The sequence below is a fragment of the Ambystoma mexicanum genome, chromosome 3q, assembly GCF_040938575.1.
Source record: "Ambystoma mexicanum isolate Mex_15411 chromosome 3q, UKY_AmexF1_1, whole genome shotgun sequence".
NCBI lineage: Eukaryota > Metazoa > Chordata > Amphibia > Caudata > Ambystomatidae > Ambystoma > Ambystoma mexicanum.
Window position 1 is genome coordinate 987,189,041 of NC_090926.1, and position 16,636 is coordinate 987,205,676.

The following is a 16,636-nucleotide window of genomic DNA, read 5'->3' on the forward strand; positions in this document are numbered from 1 at the left end:
ACCAGTTCATCCTTGGCCCCCTTGTACAATCACCAGAAAATCTTTATAGGGTGTCTAGGTCCATAAAACAAAAGAACCCCTATGCACGGTACTGTAAGGTACCCGGCACATAGATAAAAAGTTACCAAGAAATGGCAACATAGTCAAAGACTAAGGGAAACAATGTTTCCCAGTACTGACAGTCTGAGGCACGTGTCAGTTTCCCCATAACAGATAAGCTGAAGGCTGTGCTCCACTGGAAATTTCAGGTTAGGTTAGCCAAACAAAAGCAAAAAGATTGGGGGATCCTTAAATGGATGGAAAATTGCACCTAAGGGAAATCTTTCCTGATACTCGATAGACCAAGCGCAGGCAGAATTAATCCACCCCTAGATGGGCATCATGTCAAGGTTGACTAAACATTCTGGACTGTCCATGAGCCTTACTATGTTGGACATCTGCCCTGTGCTCAATGGTGAAGTTACACCCTTGCAGGCTTATTTTTGATTTTATTTTTTTATTTTATTGCATTTGGCTATACTCCCAAACCCTGGGGTATCACAGCACAGGTTACAAGATTTCTTGGAAGCTTAGTCATTACATGTTAGCATATTTGAGGACATAGAGTGATGTTACTTGAAAGTAAATACAGGAAGTTGCACGAAAGAATGGTTTCACATGAGAAAGGTTGAAGCGATTACATGGTAATATAGGTTTACATATTAACAATCAAATATTTGCATTCACAGTTGAATTGTGTAGTGGAGGTCTTGTGGCTTTTAGAATTAATTAAAGAGCCAGGTTTTTAGGGTTTTCTTGAATTTTAGGAGGGAGGGCTCATTGCAGATATTGGCTGGTAGAGTGTTCCAGATTCTCTGGGCTGCTACTGGAAAGCTGGAGTTACCTGTTCTCACATTCTTGAAGCGAGGGATGTAAAGGTGCATGTTTGTGTTAGATCTGAGTGTTCTAGTTGTGATTTGGCGGGTTATGCATACTACCTTAGCAAATTTGGATTATTTCCCTTCATGCTCATCAGCCACTTTAAGGGCTTATGCTCAGTTGGCACAGTGAGGTGGGCCCCATAGAAGTAGGGCCTCAGCTTCCTTACGGCCCACACAACACAGACACATTCTTTCTCTGCAGTGGACCACCTGAGCTCTCTGTCCTTAAGCTGGCGACTAAAGAATCCAATTGGGTGTTCCTTGCATCTTATCCTGCATACTGTGCCTTCCCTCACAGCCCCTCATTTTTGGCAATATCATGTTATACTGTGTGTCATTTTATTTCTTGTAGCCCCTACTCTGTAATTTTGAAATGTTGCAAAAGCACTATACATGTCAATGTGCACCCTCCATATGTGCCCTTATGTTGCCTGCAAAGCGTTTGGTTACGGTTGCTTAATTTGGCGCTATGCTTCCATTTTAGGAATGTTGCCTGTTATTGTGGGGGGATACATATGTGCAGCATATGTTGGCCCCCCTCTATTACCATAAAGTGACAAAACCATGAGGTGTTACCCCTCTACATCTGCACATGTGTGCATAATGCCCTCTCTGATGAATCCTACTGGCTCCTCACTAAATCCCTGCATAAGGTCTTCTCCCAGGTGGCCACGGAAAGGCAGGCGTTTTCTGATCCTGATCTTGGGGGTGGTGTTCTGCGGGCGGATCACCTGGGAGGAGAAAGGGCCCGTGGGAATGAGAGGATTTCATGGGGTGAGGCATGATATTTTTCTTCCTTTGAGGAAGACATATCCTCCATACCAAAGTCTGCAATGGCTTGCTGTCATAACCATCTTTTTTCCACAATCTAAAAATCCAAATCTGGGTAGAAAACAATCACAGATCCCTAGGCATTGGGATAAATAAAAACCCTTCCAAAACCCTTATGATTTATAAAAACAAAAACTCCCCTAACTCCCAAACTCACAGTGAAAGGAAATCTGTGAATAATAATGAAATACACTCTAAAGAATGTTATTCCTCTTTACAACCATGTCTGGTGACTGTTCCTTATGATATTTTGTTAAAGAATATTATGAGTAACAGAAATGAAAATCAAACCAGAAAAACTAACTTTGCCATTAGGGACTTCACAACCCGTAATTCCCTAAGTACTGGGATGAAGACGAGGGCGAAGAGGAAGAATACTGCAGGAGTTGTCAGGTTGTTAATAGAAACGACTCACACCTGAGGGAAACTGGGAGGCTTAAAAGGCCCCCTCAAGTGCAGGCCATTATCAAGAAGAACGAGCAGGAACAGCAGTAAGATTTTATAGGCAGCAGAAGCTGGAGAAAGGAGAAGACGCCAAGACCACTGTTAAGCAGAAAATAATAGCCGGTCCTGAGAGGGTCTGTGCCTCCAGAAACATTAAATGCAGAGGTTGCATAGTGAGAAGCATGCAAGAGGGAACCTTGCCTTCTGAAGACCTGTTTTGCAGAGGCTGCGCAGTGGGAAGCAAATGCGAGGGAAGCTTTCCTTCCCAAGACGTTGTCTCTGGTGGCTGGCGAGGACCAGTAAGTTTTTGGAGCAAAGGAAGCACCTGTTATAAGTGGAGCAAGCAATGGCGGACCAGGAGTAGCTGTTTGATGGGTTGTGAGGAGCCACTGAAGCAGAAGACCTGCCAGCAGCGAGGGGATCGGACACGCACGCCATATGCCGTGAGTTCACCAGCCTATAGTGAACCCGAGCGCTCCGAGACCATTCACATGCTCAAGGTACGCGTTTACAATCACGCATGAGTGTAAGAGGTACTAAAAGTGATTTTTAATACTGTACTACCAGAAAGCAGCAAAAGCAATGCTCGCTAAAACCAAATGACTGTAATTGTAAGCATGTGAGTTTGTTGAGAACACAGCAACCCAAGGGGGGAATATTATTAAAAGCTAATACCTACAATCATTGCCCAAGCCAAGTGAAACCAAGAACAAAATAATTCAAATACAACAGAGATTGCCAAAGACAGAAGGGGGCTAATGAAACATCCAAAGGTTGTGAAGTTTGTTATCCATATCTGGAGAGCAGATGTCAAGCACTGGTATAAAACCACATTGCCAAAGTCATGGAAAAAGCAGAAATAGGATCTTATCCATGTCAGTATTTGGTTACTTATGAGGTGGGGAAACAAGAGTGTTAAGAAGGCTGCCCTTCTGGAAAAGGTTATACAGAAGGAGAGGATCATAATTTGCAGGGGAGTATTAAAGAGCACCAATGAGAATTTTGTTTTCCCGGAAGAGTTGCTAAAAGTTTGATGTTGCAAAATAATAAACAATATGGAGCTGTTGTAAAGCAGTTATACGTTGATTCTAACCACAGAAGCACTTGCTATTTGTGTACCGCTGTGCTGGCAGCGGAGTATACCCAAATGGCAAGCCTTTGAAGTAGTAGGCCTGGTTTAGGAGTAAACCAGGTAGAAGTTGAAGAAGTGCTTTAAAGTGGTGCTGACAAAGACAATTTGTGTTGCTTGTGGTGCTTAAAAAAGGACTGTATAAAACTGCTGTACAGGAGTTGTATTTCTTCAGAAACACTCAGCTGTGGCAAAACATCCTGACAAAGACAATTGTTACTTTGGATGAATTAAGAAAATATTCTCTATGTGAAGAGGATCATTCGGAATCTTACTCTTGCTCAAGGAAGAAAAATTACATTTTTGTTGAACGTTTGGAGTGTTGTAACATTCTGTTGTCAAGTTGCAGTTCCAAATAACTGTGTTGGAAAATGTGTTACAAATCAGGATTTTCTTGTTTCGTTTTGGAACTATGGAGCCGAATACTGCTTGAATCTGGGGAAGGGAAATACACGCAGATAATGACTGCTGTCATATTGTGAAGTTATCTGTTGTAATCTGTGTTGTCCTTGAACTACAATGCATTACCTTATTGAGTTACTGTATGTATCATGTATTTATTGTGCATTTGTAAAGTGCTTATCCAACAAATAAATTGTGTTTCAAAGCATACAAGTGTGAGGGACAGATATCCTTTGTTAGATGTTTCCTTTAGTTTATTTTAGGCAGGGAAATCCTGGTCAAGGAAGGGGTAGTGAGGCGTTAATAAATTGACATCTAATGAAAAACCTTCACAATGTTGTCCACCTTACATTTCTGTCCCCTCACATATGGTGTCAGGAGTGAGATCAGAATCAGTTCAAACAAACTGGGGATCCAATATGTATATGGCATATTTTAATCATCAGAAAGAGATTCAGTCAGAAGATGATTGGTATGGTCATAATCCCCCTCTTCTTAAAGCTTATACTCCCCTTAATATTGCTGGTTCTGATTCCTCCCTTACTGGGGAGGAAATTAATTCTAGTTCTCTTTCCATCAAAGAAACAGGGAGAATAAGGGAGATCCATTGTAATGAATAACTTCTTAAAATGAATGTGGGACTACATTTTTTTAAACTTTCAGGGCAAGCTATAACTCCAAAAAACAACCAGTAGAAGGCCATATATGGCATATATTATTTCCCCAGAACTATGTTATTCCCAGGAAGGATAAGCTTCTGCTTTCTTTAATGTTAGAAGTGGAGTTTCCTGTGTATTTATCTGCTTACATTATGCCTGACCAAGGACCTAGATTCAAAGTTTATCCTCTAATTTCTGATGGTAACAAACTAAAGTTCATGATCTTAAAACTTTCAACAGCACCTCGCGAGATATTTAGAGGAGATAGCATTGAAAGGCTAATATATGATAATGCTTGCCAATCTTGGAGTCAGGAAAAGATTAAGGGGTCGATTCATGGAATTAATGTGCGCCGAAAATTCCCGCGCAGAGGTGCCAAAACGTGCGAATCGCAGTGCAAGTGCGAAAATCGCAGTGCAAGTGCGAAAATCGCAGGGAAACCAGCGCACATCGATTCATGGAAGTCCGTGCGCGAGAAAAACATTGGATGTGCGCTAAAAATGTGCGCCGCGCACGCCGGCGCACAGGTCATCCAACAGCGTGCGCAACGGCCACTGCAAAATCGCACATAGCGCGGCGCACATCACAAAAGTAGGTGGAACACAGGGCGTAACACTCGGAATGGGGAACAACGCGTGAAAATGTGGGCGTCACGGGGGAAGTACAGGAGGCAAGTGCGCGGAACGCCCACACGCTCGCCTACAACCCGTATTCATGGAATCGAATAGGGCAAACCAGCGTACGGTCAAAGACGCGCACAGGGCCAAACAAGTACGCCACAAGAAAGCAGGCGGTAGCGCCACTGCGCCTGAAAAAAATGTGCGCCAAAATGTGCGCTAACAAAAAGCACCCATATACAGCCATGATGAATGGTCCATACAGTGGCCCTCTAGGACAAATGAGGTGCAAAGGGGTACTGACAAACACGGACACCCGCTGTGTGAAAAATAGCGTGTGCGTGTGTTCCTGGGTGCGCGGGATGTTCCACACGCGATTGGCCTGGGTATGTGTACTTCGGGGTGCGCGGGAAGTTCCACACGCGATTAGTCTGTGTACGTGTACTACGGGGTGCGCGGGAAGTTCCACACGCGTTTATCCTGGGTACGTGTGTTTCGGGGTGCACGGGAAGTTTCACACACGATTGGCCTGGGTACGTGTATTCCGAGGTGCGCGGGAAGATTCACACGCGATTTCAGCAGGGTATATGTATTTCGGTGGTGTCGGGGAATGCTACACGTGATTTGGCCGTGTGGGTCCTCTCAGGTGTTCCCTCTACACCCTCCACGGCCCCTGCAGGCAGCCCACACCACAGGGGACTACCCTGCACCCCTGCTCATGTCCCAGAGGCAACCCATCCACCATGGCCATGCCCACCGGCCAACCCACATGTCACCTTGCACCACTGAACACCAACACATGTCTCCCAGCACCCCCACCTCCCAGCCACCAGGGGCACCCAGCCACCAGGCCCCACTCATGTCTCCCACCACCCCCACCCCCCAGCAGTGCAGGGGCACCCTCCACCAGGCCCCCACTCATGTCTAATATCACCCCCACCCCCCAGCAGTGCAGGGGCAGCCTCCACCAGGCCCCCACTCATGTCTCCCACCACCCCCACCCCCCAGCAGTGCAGGGGCAGCCTCCACCAGGCCCCCAACCATGTCTCCCACCACCCCCACCCCCCAGCCACCAGGGGCAGCCTCCACCAGGCCCCCACTCATGTCTCCCACCACCCCCACCCCCCAGCAGTGAAGGGGCACCCTCCACCAGGACCCCACTCATGTCTACCACCACCCCCACTCCCCAGCATCCAGGGGCACGCTCCACCAGGCCCCCACTCATGTCTCCCACCACCCCCACCCCCCAGCCACCAGGGGTACCCTCCACCAGGCCCCCACTCATGTCTACCACCACCCCCACCCCCAGCCACCAGGAGCAGCCTCCACCAGGCCCCCACTCATGTCTCCCACCACCCCCACACCCCAGCCACCAGGGGCAGCCTCCACCAGGCCCCCACTAATGTCTCCCACCACCCCACCCCCCAGCAGTGCAGGGGCAGCCTCCACCAGGGCCCCACTCATGTTTCCCACCACCCCCACCCCCCAGCCACCAGGGGCTCCCTCCACCAGGCCCCCACTCATGTCCCCTATCACCCCCACCCCACAGCCACCAGGGGCACCCTCCACCAGGCACCCACTCATGTCTCCCATCACCCCCACCCCCCAGCCACCAGGGTCACCCTCCACCAGGCCCCCACTCATGTCTCCCACCACCCCCACCCCCCAGCAGTGCAGGGGCACCCTCCACCAGGCCCCCACTCATGTCTACCGTCACCCCCACCTCCCAGCAGTGCAGGGGCAGCCTCCACAAGGCCCCCAACCATGTCTCCCACCACCCCCACCCCCCAGCCACCAGGGGCAACCTCCACCAGGCCCCCACTCATGTCTCCCACCACCCCCACCCCCCAGCAGTGCAGGGGCACCCTCCACCAGGCCCCCACTCATGTCTACCATCACCCCCACCCCCCAGCAGTGCAGGGGCAGCCTCCACCAGGCCCCACTCATGTCTCCCACCACCCCCACCCCCTAGCAGTGCAGGGGCAGCCTCCATCAGGCCCCCAACCATGTCTCCCACCACCCCCACCCCCCAGCCACCAGGGGCAGCCTCCACCAGGCCCCCACTCATGTCTCCCACCACCCCCACCCCCCAGCAGTGCAGGGGCACCCTCCACCAGGACCCCACTCATGTCTAACACCACCCCCACCCCCGAGCATCCAGGGGCACCCTCCACCAGGCCCCCACTCATGTCTCCCACCACCCCCACCCCCAGCCACCAGGGGCACCCTCCACCAGGCCCTCACTCATGTCTACCACCAACCCCACCCCCCAGCCACCAGGGGCAGCCTCCACCAGGCCCCCACTCATGTCTCCCACCACCCCCACCCCCCCCAGCTACCAGGGGCAGCCTCCACCACGCCCCCACTCATGTCTCCCACCCCCCCACCCCCAGCAGTGCAGGGGCAGCCACCACCAGGCCCCCAACCATGTCTCCCACCACCCCCACCCCCCAGCCACCAGGGGCAGCCTCCACCAGGCCCCCACTCATGTCTCCCACCACCCCCACCACCCAGCAGTGCAGGGGCACCCTCCACCAGGACCCCACTCATGTCTATCACCACCCCCACCCCTGAGCATCCAGGGGCACCCTCCACCAGGCCCCCACTCATGTCTCCCACCACCCCCACCCCCCAGCCACCAGGGGCACCCTCCACCAGGCCCCCACTCATGTCTAGCACCACCCCCACCCCCCAGCATCCAGGGACAGCCTCCACCAGGCCCCCACTCATGTCTCCCACCACCCCACCCCCCAGCAGTGCAGGGGCAGCCTCCACCAGGCCCCCACTCATGTCTCCCACCACCCCCACCTCACAGCCACCAGGAGCACCCTCCACCAGGGCCCCACTCATGTCCCCTATCACCCCCACCCCCCAGCCACCAGGGGCACCCTCCACCAGGCCCCCACTCATGTCTCCCATCACCCCCACCCCCCCAGCAGTGCAGGGGCAGCCTCCACCAGGCCCCCAACCATGTCTCCCACCACCCCCACCCCCCAGCCACCAGGGGCAGCCTCCACCAGGCCCCCACTCATGTCTCCCACCACCCCCACCCCCCAGCAGTGCAGGGGCGCCCTCCACCAGGCCCCCACTCATGTCTACCATCACCCCCACCCCCCAGCAGTACAGGGGCAGCCTCCACCAGGCACCCTCTCATGTCTCCCACCACCCCACCCCCCAGCAGTGCAGGGGCAGCCTCCACCAGGCCCCCAACCATGTCTCCCACCACCCCCACCCCCCAGCAGTGCAGGGGCGCCCTCCACCAGGCCCCCACTCATGTCTACCATCACCCCACCCCCCAGCAGTACAGGGGCAGCCTCCACCAGGCACCCTCTCATGTCTCCCACCACCCCACCCCCCAGCAGTGCAGGGGCACCCTCCACCAGGACCCCACTCATGTCGAGCACCACCCCCACCCCCAGCATAAAGGGGCACCCTCCACCAGGCCCCCACTCATGTCTCCCACCACCCCCACACCCCAGACACCATGGGCACCCTCTACCAGGCCCCCACTCATGTCTCCCACCACCCCCAGCCACCAGGGGCACCCTCCACCTGGCCCCCACTCATGTCTACCACCACCCCCACCCCCCAGCCACCAGGGGCAGCCTCCACCAGGCCCCCACTCATGTCTCGCACCACTCCCACCCCCCAGCCACCAGGGGCACCCTCCACCAGGCCCCCACTCATGTCTACCACTACCCCAACACCCCAGCATCCAGGGGCAGCCTCCACCAGGCCCCCACTCATGTCTCCCACCACCCCTACCCCCCAGCAGTGCAGGGCAGCCTCCACCAGGCCCCCACTCATGTCTCCCACCATCCCCACCCCCCAGCCACCAGGGGCACCCTCCACCAGGCCCCCACTCATGTCCCCTATCACCCCCACCCCCCAGCCACCAGGGGCACCCTCCACCAGGCCCCCATTCATGTCTCCCATCACCCCCACCCCCAGCCACCAGGGGCACCCTCCACCAGGCCCCCACTCATGTCCAACTCATGTCTCCCTGCACCCCCACCCCCAGCCACCAGGGGCAGCCTCCACCAGGCCCCCACTCATGTCTACCACCAACCCCACCCCCCAGCATCCAGGGGCAGTCTCCACCAGGCCCCCACTCATTTCTCCAACCACCCCCCCCAGCAGTGCAGGGGCAGCCTCCAGCAGGCCCCCACTCATGTCTACCCCCACCCCCCAGCCACCAGGGGCAGCCTCCACCAGGCCCCCACTCATGTCTCCCACCACCCCCACCCCCCAGCCACCAGGGGCACCCTCCACCAGGCCCCCACTCATGTCTACCACCACCCCCACACCCCAGCAGTGCAGGGGCACCCTCCAACAGGACCCCACTCATGTCTACCACCACCCCCACCCCCCAGCATCCAGGGGCACCCTCCACCAGGCCCCCACTCATGTCTCCCACCACCCCCACCCCACAGCCACCAGGGTCACCCTCCACCAGGCCCCCACTCATGTCTACCATCACCCCCACCCCCCAGCCACCAGGGTCAGCCTCCACCAGGCCCCCACTCATGTCTCCCACCACCCCCACCCCCCAGCCACCATGGGCACCCTCCACCAGGCCCCCACTCATGTCTCTCATCACCCCCACCCCCCAGCCACCAGGGGCACCCTCCACCAGGCCCCCACTCATGTCCAACTCATGTCTCCCTGCACCCCCACCCCCCAGCCACCAGGGGCAGCCTCCACCAAGCCCCCACTCATGTCTCCCACCACCCCCACCCCCCAGCCAAAAGGGGAACCCTCCACCAGGCCCCCACTCATGTCTCCCACCACCCCCACCCCCCAGCAATGCAGGGGCAGCCTCCACCAGGCCCCCAACCATGTCTCCCACTTCCCCCACCCCCCAGGGGCAGCCTCCACCAGGCCCCCACTCATGTCTCCCACCACCCCCACCCCCCAGCAGTGCAGGGGCACCCTCCAACCGGACCCCACTCATGTCTACCACCACACCCTCCCCCCAGCATCCAGGGGCACCCTCCACCAGGCCCCCACTCATGTATCCCACCACCCCCACCCCACAGCCACCAGGGGCACCCTCCACCAGGCCCCCGCTCATGTCTACCACCACCCCCACCCCCCAGCCACCAGGGGCAGCCTCCACCAGGCCCCCACTCATGTCTCCCACCACCTCCATCCCCCAGCCACCAGGGACACCCTCCACCAGGCCCCCACTCATGTCTACCACCACCCCCACCCCCCAGCAGTGCAGAGGCACCCTCCAACAGGACCCCACTCATGTCTACCACCACCCCCAACCCCCCAGCATCCAGCGGCACCCTCCACCAGGCCCCCACTCATGTCTACCATCACCCCCACCCCCCAGCCACCAGGGGCAGCCTCCACCAGGCCCCCACTCATGTCTCCCACCACCCCCACCCCCCAGCCACCAGGGGCACCCTCCACCAGGCCCCCACTCATGTCTCTCATCACCCCCACCCCCCAGCCACCAGGGGCACCCTCCACCAGGCCCCCACTCATGTCCAACTCATGTCTCCCTGCACCCCCACTCCCCCAGCCACCAGGGGCAGCCTCCACCAGGCCCCCACTCATGTCTCCCACCACCCCCACCCCCCAGCAGTGTAGGGGCACCTTCCACCAGGCCCCCACTCATGTCTCCCACCACCCCCACCACACATCCACCAGGGGCACCCTCCACCTGGCCCCCACTCATGTCTACCAACACCCCCACCCCCCAGCCACCAGGGGCAGCCTCCTCCAGGCCCACACTCATGTCTCCCACCACCCCCACCCCCCAGCCACCAGGTGCACCATCCACCAGGCCCCCACTCATGTCTCTCATCACCCCCACCCCCCAGCCACCAGGGGCACCCTCCACCAGGCCTCCACTCATGTCCAATTCATGTCTCCCTGCACCCCCACCCCGCAGCCACCAGGGGCAGCCTCCACCAGGCCCCCACTCATGTCTACCACCACCCCCACCCCCCAGCCACAAGGGGCAGCCTCCACCAGGCCCCCACTCATGTCTCCCAACACCCCCACCCCCCAGCCACCAGGGGCACCCTCCACCAGGCCCCCACTCATGTCTACCACCACCCCCACCCCCCAGCAGTGCAGGGGCACCCTCCAACAGGACCCCACTCATGTCTACCACCACCCCCACCCCCCAGCATCCAGGGGCACCCTCCACCAGGCCCCCACTCATGTCTCCCACCACCCCCACCCCACAGCCACCAGGGGCACACTCCACCAGGCCCCCACTCATGTCTACCATCACCCCCACCCCCCAGCCACCAGGGGCAGCCTCCACCAGGCCCCCACTCATGTCTCCCATCACCCCCACCCCCCAGCCACCAGGGGCACCCTCCACCAGGCCCCCACTCATGTCTCTCATCACCCCCATCCCCCAGCCACCAGGGGCACCCTCCACCAGGCCCCCACTCATGTCCAACTCATGTCTCCCTGCACCCCCACCCCCCCAGCCACCAGGGGCAGCCTCCACCAGGCCCCCACTCATGTCTCCCACCACCCCCACCCCCCAGCAGTGTAGGGGCAGCCTCCACCAGGCCCCCAACCATGTCTCCCACCACCCCCACCCCCCAGCCACCAGGGGCAGCCTCCACCAGGCCCCCACTCATGTCTCCCACCACCCCCACCCCCCAGCAGTGCAGGGGCACCCTCCAACCAGACCCCACTCATGTCTACCACCACACCCACCCCCCAGCATCCAGGGGCACCCTCCACCAGGCCCCCACTCATGTCTCCCACCACCCCCACCCCACAGCCACCAGAGGCACCCTCCACCAGGCCCCCACTCATGTCTACCACCACCCCCACCCCCCAGCCACCAGGGGCACCCTCCACCAGGCCCCCACTCATGTCTCCCACCACCTCCACCCCCCAGCCACCAGGGACACCCTCCACCAGGCCCCCACTCATGTCTACCACCACCCCCACCCCCCAGCAGTGCAGAGGCACCCTCCAACAGGACCCCACTCATGTCTACCACCACCCCTAACCCCCCAGCATCCAGCGGCACCTTCCACCAGGCCCCCACTCATGTCTCCCACCACCCCCACCACACATCCACCAGGGGCACCCTCCACCAGGCCCCCACTCATGTCTACCAACACCCCCACCCCCCAGCCACCAGGGGCAGCCTCCACCAGGCCCCCACTCATGTCCCCCACCACCCCCACCCCCCAGCCACCAGGGGCACCCTCCACCAGGCCCCCACTCATGTCTCTCATCACCCCATCCCCCAGCCACCAGGGGCACCCTCCACCAGGCCCCCACTCATGTCCAATTCATGTCTACCTGCACCCCCACCCCCCAGCCACCAGGGGCACCCTCCACCTGGCCCCCACTCATGTCTATCACCACCCCCACCCCCCAGCCACCAGGGGCAGCCTCCACCAGGCCCCCACTCATGTCTCACACCACCCCCACCCCCCAGCCACCAGGGGCACCCTCCACCAGGCCCCCACTCATGTCTCCCACCACCCCCACCCCCCAGCCACCAGGGGCACCCTCCACCTGGCCCCCACTCATGTCTATCACCACCCCCACCCCCCAGCCACCAGGGGCAGCCTCCACCAGGCCCCCACTCATGTCTCACACCACCCCCACCCCCCAGCCACCAGGGGCACCCTCCACCAGGCCCCCACTCATGTCTACCACCACCCCAAACCCCCAGCATCCAGGGGCAGCCTCCACCAGGCCCGCACTCATGTCTCCCACCACCCCCACCCGCCAGCCGTGTAGGGGCAGCCTCCACCAGGCCCCCACTCATGTCTCCCACCACCCCCACCCCCCAGCCACCAGGGGCACCCTCCACCAGGCCCCCGCTCATGTCCCCTATCACCCCCACCCCCCAGCCACCAGGGGCACCCTCCACCAGGCCCCGAATCATGTCCCCTATCACCCCTACCCCCCACCCACCAGGGGCACCCTCCACCAGGCCCCCACTCATGTCTACCTCCACCCCCACCCCCAGCCACCAGGGGCAGCCTCCACCAGGCTCCCACTCATGTCTCCCACCACCCCCACCCCCCAGCCACCAGGGGCACCCTCCACCAGGCCCCTACTCATGTCTACCACCATCCCCACCCCCCAGCATCCAGGGGCAGCCTCCACCAGGCCCCCACTCATGTCCACCACCACCCCCAACCCCCAGCATCCAGGGGCAGCCTCCACCAGGCCCCCACTCATTTCTCCCACCACCACCACCCCCAGCAGTGCAGGGGCAGCCTCCACCAGGCCCCCACTCATGTATCCCACCACCCCCACCCCCCAGCCACCAGGTGCACCCTCCACCAGGCCCCCACTCATGTCCCCTATCACCCCCACCCCCCAGCCACCAGGGGCACCCTCCACCAGGCCCCCACTCATGTCTCCCATCACCCCCACCCCCCAGCCACCAGGTGCACCCTCCACCAGGCCCCCACTCATGTCCAACTCATGTATCCATGCACCCCCACCCCCCAGCCACCAGGGGCAGCCTCAACCAGGCCCCCACTCATGTCCACCACCACCACCACCCCCCAGCATCCAGGGGCAGCCTCCACCAGGCCCCCACTCATGTCTCCCACCACCACCACCCCCAGCAGTGCAGGGGCAGCCTCCACCAGGCCCCAACTCATGTATCCCACCACCTCCACCCCCCAGCCACCAGGGGCACCCTCCACCAGGCCCCCACTCATGTCCCCTATCACCCCCATCCCCCAGCCACCTGGGGCAACCTCCACCAGGCCCCCACTCATGTCTCCCATCACCCCCATCCCCCAGCCACCAGGGGCACCCTCAACCAGGCCCCCACTCATGTCCAACTCATGTCTCCATGCACCACCACCCCCCAGCATCCAGGGGCAGCCTCCACCAGGCCCCCACTCATGTCTCCCACCACCCCCACCCCCCAGCCGTATAGGGGCAGCCTCCACCAGGCCCCACTCATGTCTCCCACCACCCCCACCCCCCAGCCACCAGGGGCACCCTCCACCAGGCCCCCACTCATGTCCCCTATCACCCCCACCCCCAGCCACCAGGGGCACCCTCCACCATGCCCCCACTCATGTCCCCTATCACCCCCACCCCCCAGCCACCAGGGGCACCCTCCACCAGGACCCCACTCATGTCTACCACCACCCCCACCCCCAGCCACCAGGGGCATCCTCCACCAGTCTCCCACTCATGTCTCCCACCACCCCCACCCCCAGCAACCAGGGGCACCCTCCACCAGCCCCCCACTCATGTCTACCACCACCCCCACCCCCCAGCATCCAGGGGCAGCCTCCACCAGGCCCCCACTCATGTCTCCCACCACCCCCACCCCCCTGCAGTGCAGGGGGAGCCTCCACCAGGCCCCCACTCATGTCTCCCACCACCCCCACCCCCCAGCCACCAGGGGCACCCTCCACCAGGCCCCCACTCATGTCCCCTATCACCCCCACCCCCCAGCCACCAGGGCCATCCTCCACCAGGCCCCCACTCATGTCTCCCATCACCCCCACCCTCCAGCCACCAGGGGCACCCTCCACCAGGCCCCCACTCATGTCCAACTCATGTCTCCCTGCACCCCGCCCCCAGGGGCAGCCTCCACCAGGCCCCCACTCATTTCTCCCACCACCACCACCCCCAGCAGTGCAGGGGCAGCCTCCACCAGGCCCCCACTCATGTATCCCACCACCCCCACCCCCCAGCCACCAGGTGCACCCTCCACCAGGCCCCCACTCATGTCCCCTATCACCCCCACCCCCCAGCCACCAGGGGCACCCTCCACCAGGCCCCCACTCATGTCTCCCATCACCCCACCCCCAGCCACCAGGTGCACCCTCCACCAGGCCCCCACTCATGTCCAACTCATGTATCCATGCACCCCCACCCCCCAGCCACCAGGGGCAGCCTCAACCAGGCCCCCACTCATGTCCACCACCACCACCACCCCCCAGCATCCAGGGGGCAGCCTCCACCAGGCCCCCACTCATGTCTCCCACCACCACCACCCCCAGCAGTGCAGGGGCAGCCTCCACCAGGCCCAACTCATGTATCCCACCACCTCCACCCCCCAGCCACCAGGGGCACCCTCCACCAGGCCCCCACTCATGTCCCCTATCACCCCCATCCCCCAGCCACCTGGGGCAACCTCCACCAGGCCCCCACTCATGTCTCCCCATCACCCCCATCCCCCAGCCACCAGGGGCACCCTCAACCAGGCCCCCACTCATGTCCAACTCATGTCTCCATGCACCACCCCCCAGCATCCAGGGGCAGCCTCCACCAGGCCCCCACTCATGTCTCCCACCACCCCCACCCCCCAGCCGTATAGGGGCAGCCTCCACCAGGCCCCCACTCATGTCTCCCACCACCCCCACCCCCAGCCACCAGGGGCACCCTCCACCAGGCCCCCACTCATGTCCCCTATCACCCCCACCCCCAGCCACCAGGGGCACCCTCCACCATGCCCCCACTCATGTCCCCTATCACCCCACCCCCAGCCACCAGGGGCACCCTCCACCAGGACCCCACTCATGTCTACCACCACCCCCACCCCCAGCCACCAGGGGCATCCTCCACCAGTCTCCCACTCATGTCTCCCACCACCCCCACCCCCCAGCAACCAGGGGCACCCTCCACCAGCCCCCCACTCATGTCTACCACCACCCCCACCCCCCAGCATCCAGGGGCAGCCTCCACCAGGCCCCCACTCATGTCTCCCACCACCCCCACCCCCCTGCAGTGCAGGGGGAGCCTCCACCAGGCCCCCACTCATGTCTCCCACCACCCCCACCCCCCAGCCACCAGGGGCACCCTCCACCAGGCCCCCACTCATGTCCCCTATCACCCCACCCCCCAGCCACCAGGGCCATCCTCCACCAGGCCCCACTCATGTCTCCCATCACCCCCACCCTCCAGCCACCAGGGGCACCCTCCACCAGGCCCCCACTCATGTCCAACTCATGTCTCCCTGCACCCCCGCCCCCAGCCACCAGGGGCAGCCTCCACCAGGCCCCACTCATGTCTACCACCACCCCCACCCCCAGCAGTGCAGGGGCAGCCTCCACCAGGCCCCCACTCATGTATCCCACCACCCCACCCCCCAGCCCACCAGGGGCACCCTCCACCAGGCCCCCACTCATGTCCCCTATCACCCGCACCCCCCAGCCACCAGGGGCACCCTCCACCAGGCCCCCACTCATGTCTCCCATCAACCCCACCCCCCAGCCACCAGGGGCAACCTCCACCAGGCCCCCACTCATGTCTCCCATCACCCCCACCCCCCAGCCACCAGGGGCACCCTCCACCAGGCCCCCACTCATGTCCAACTCATGTCTCCATGCACCCCCACCCCCCAGCCACCAGGGGCAGCCTCCACCAGGCCCCCACTCATGTCTCCCACCACCCCCACCCCCCAGCCACCAGGGGCACCCTCCACCAGGCCCCCACTCATGTCTCCCACCACCCCCCCCCCCCAGCAGTGCAGGGGCAGCCTCCACCAGGCCCCCAACCATGTCTCCCACCACCCCCACCCCCAGCCACCAGGGGCAGCCTCCACCAGGCCCCCACTCATGTCTCCCACCACCCCACCCCCCAGCAGTGCAGGGGCACCCTCCAACAGGACCCCACTCATGTCTACCACCACCCCCCAGCATCCAGGGGCAC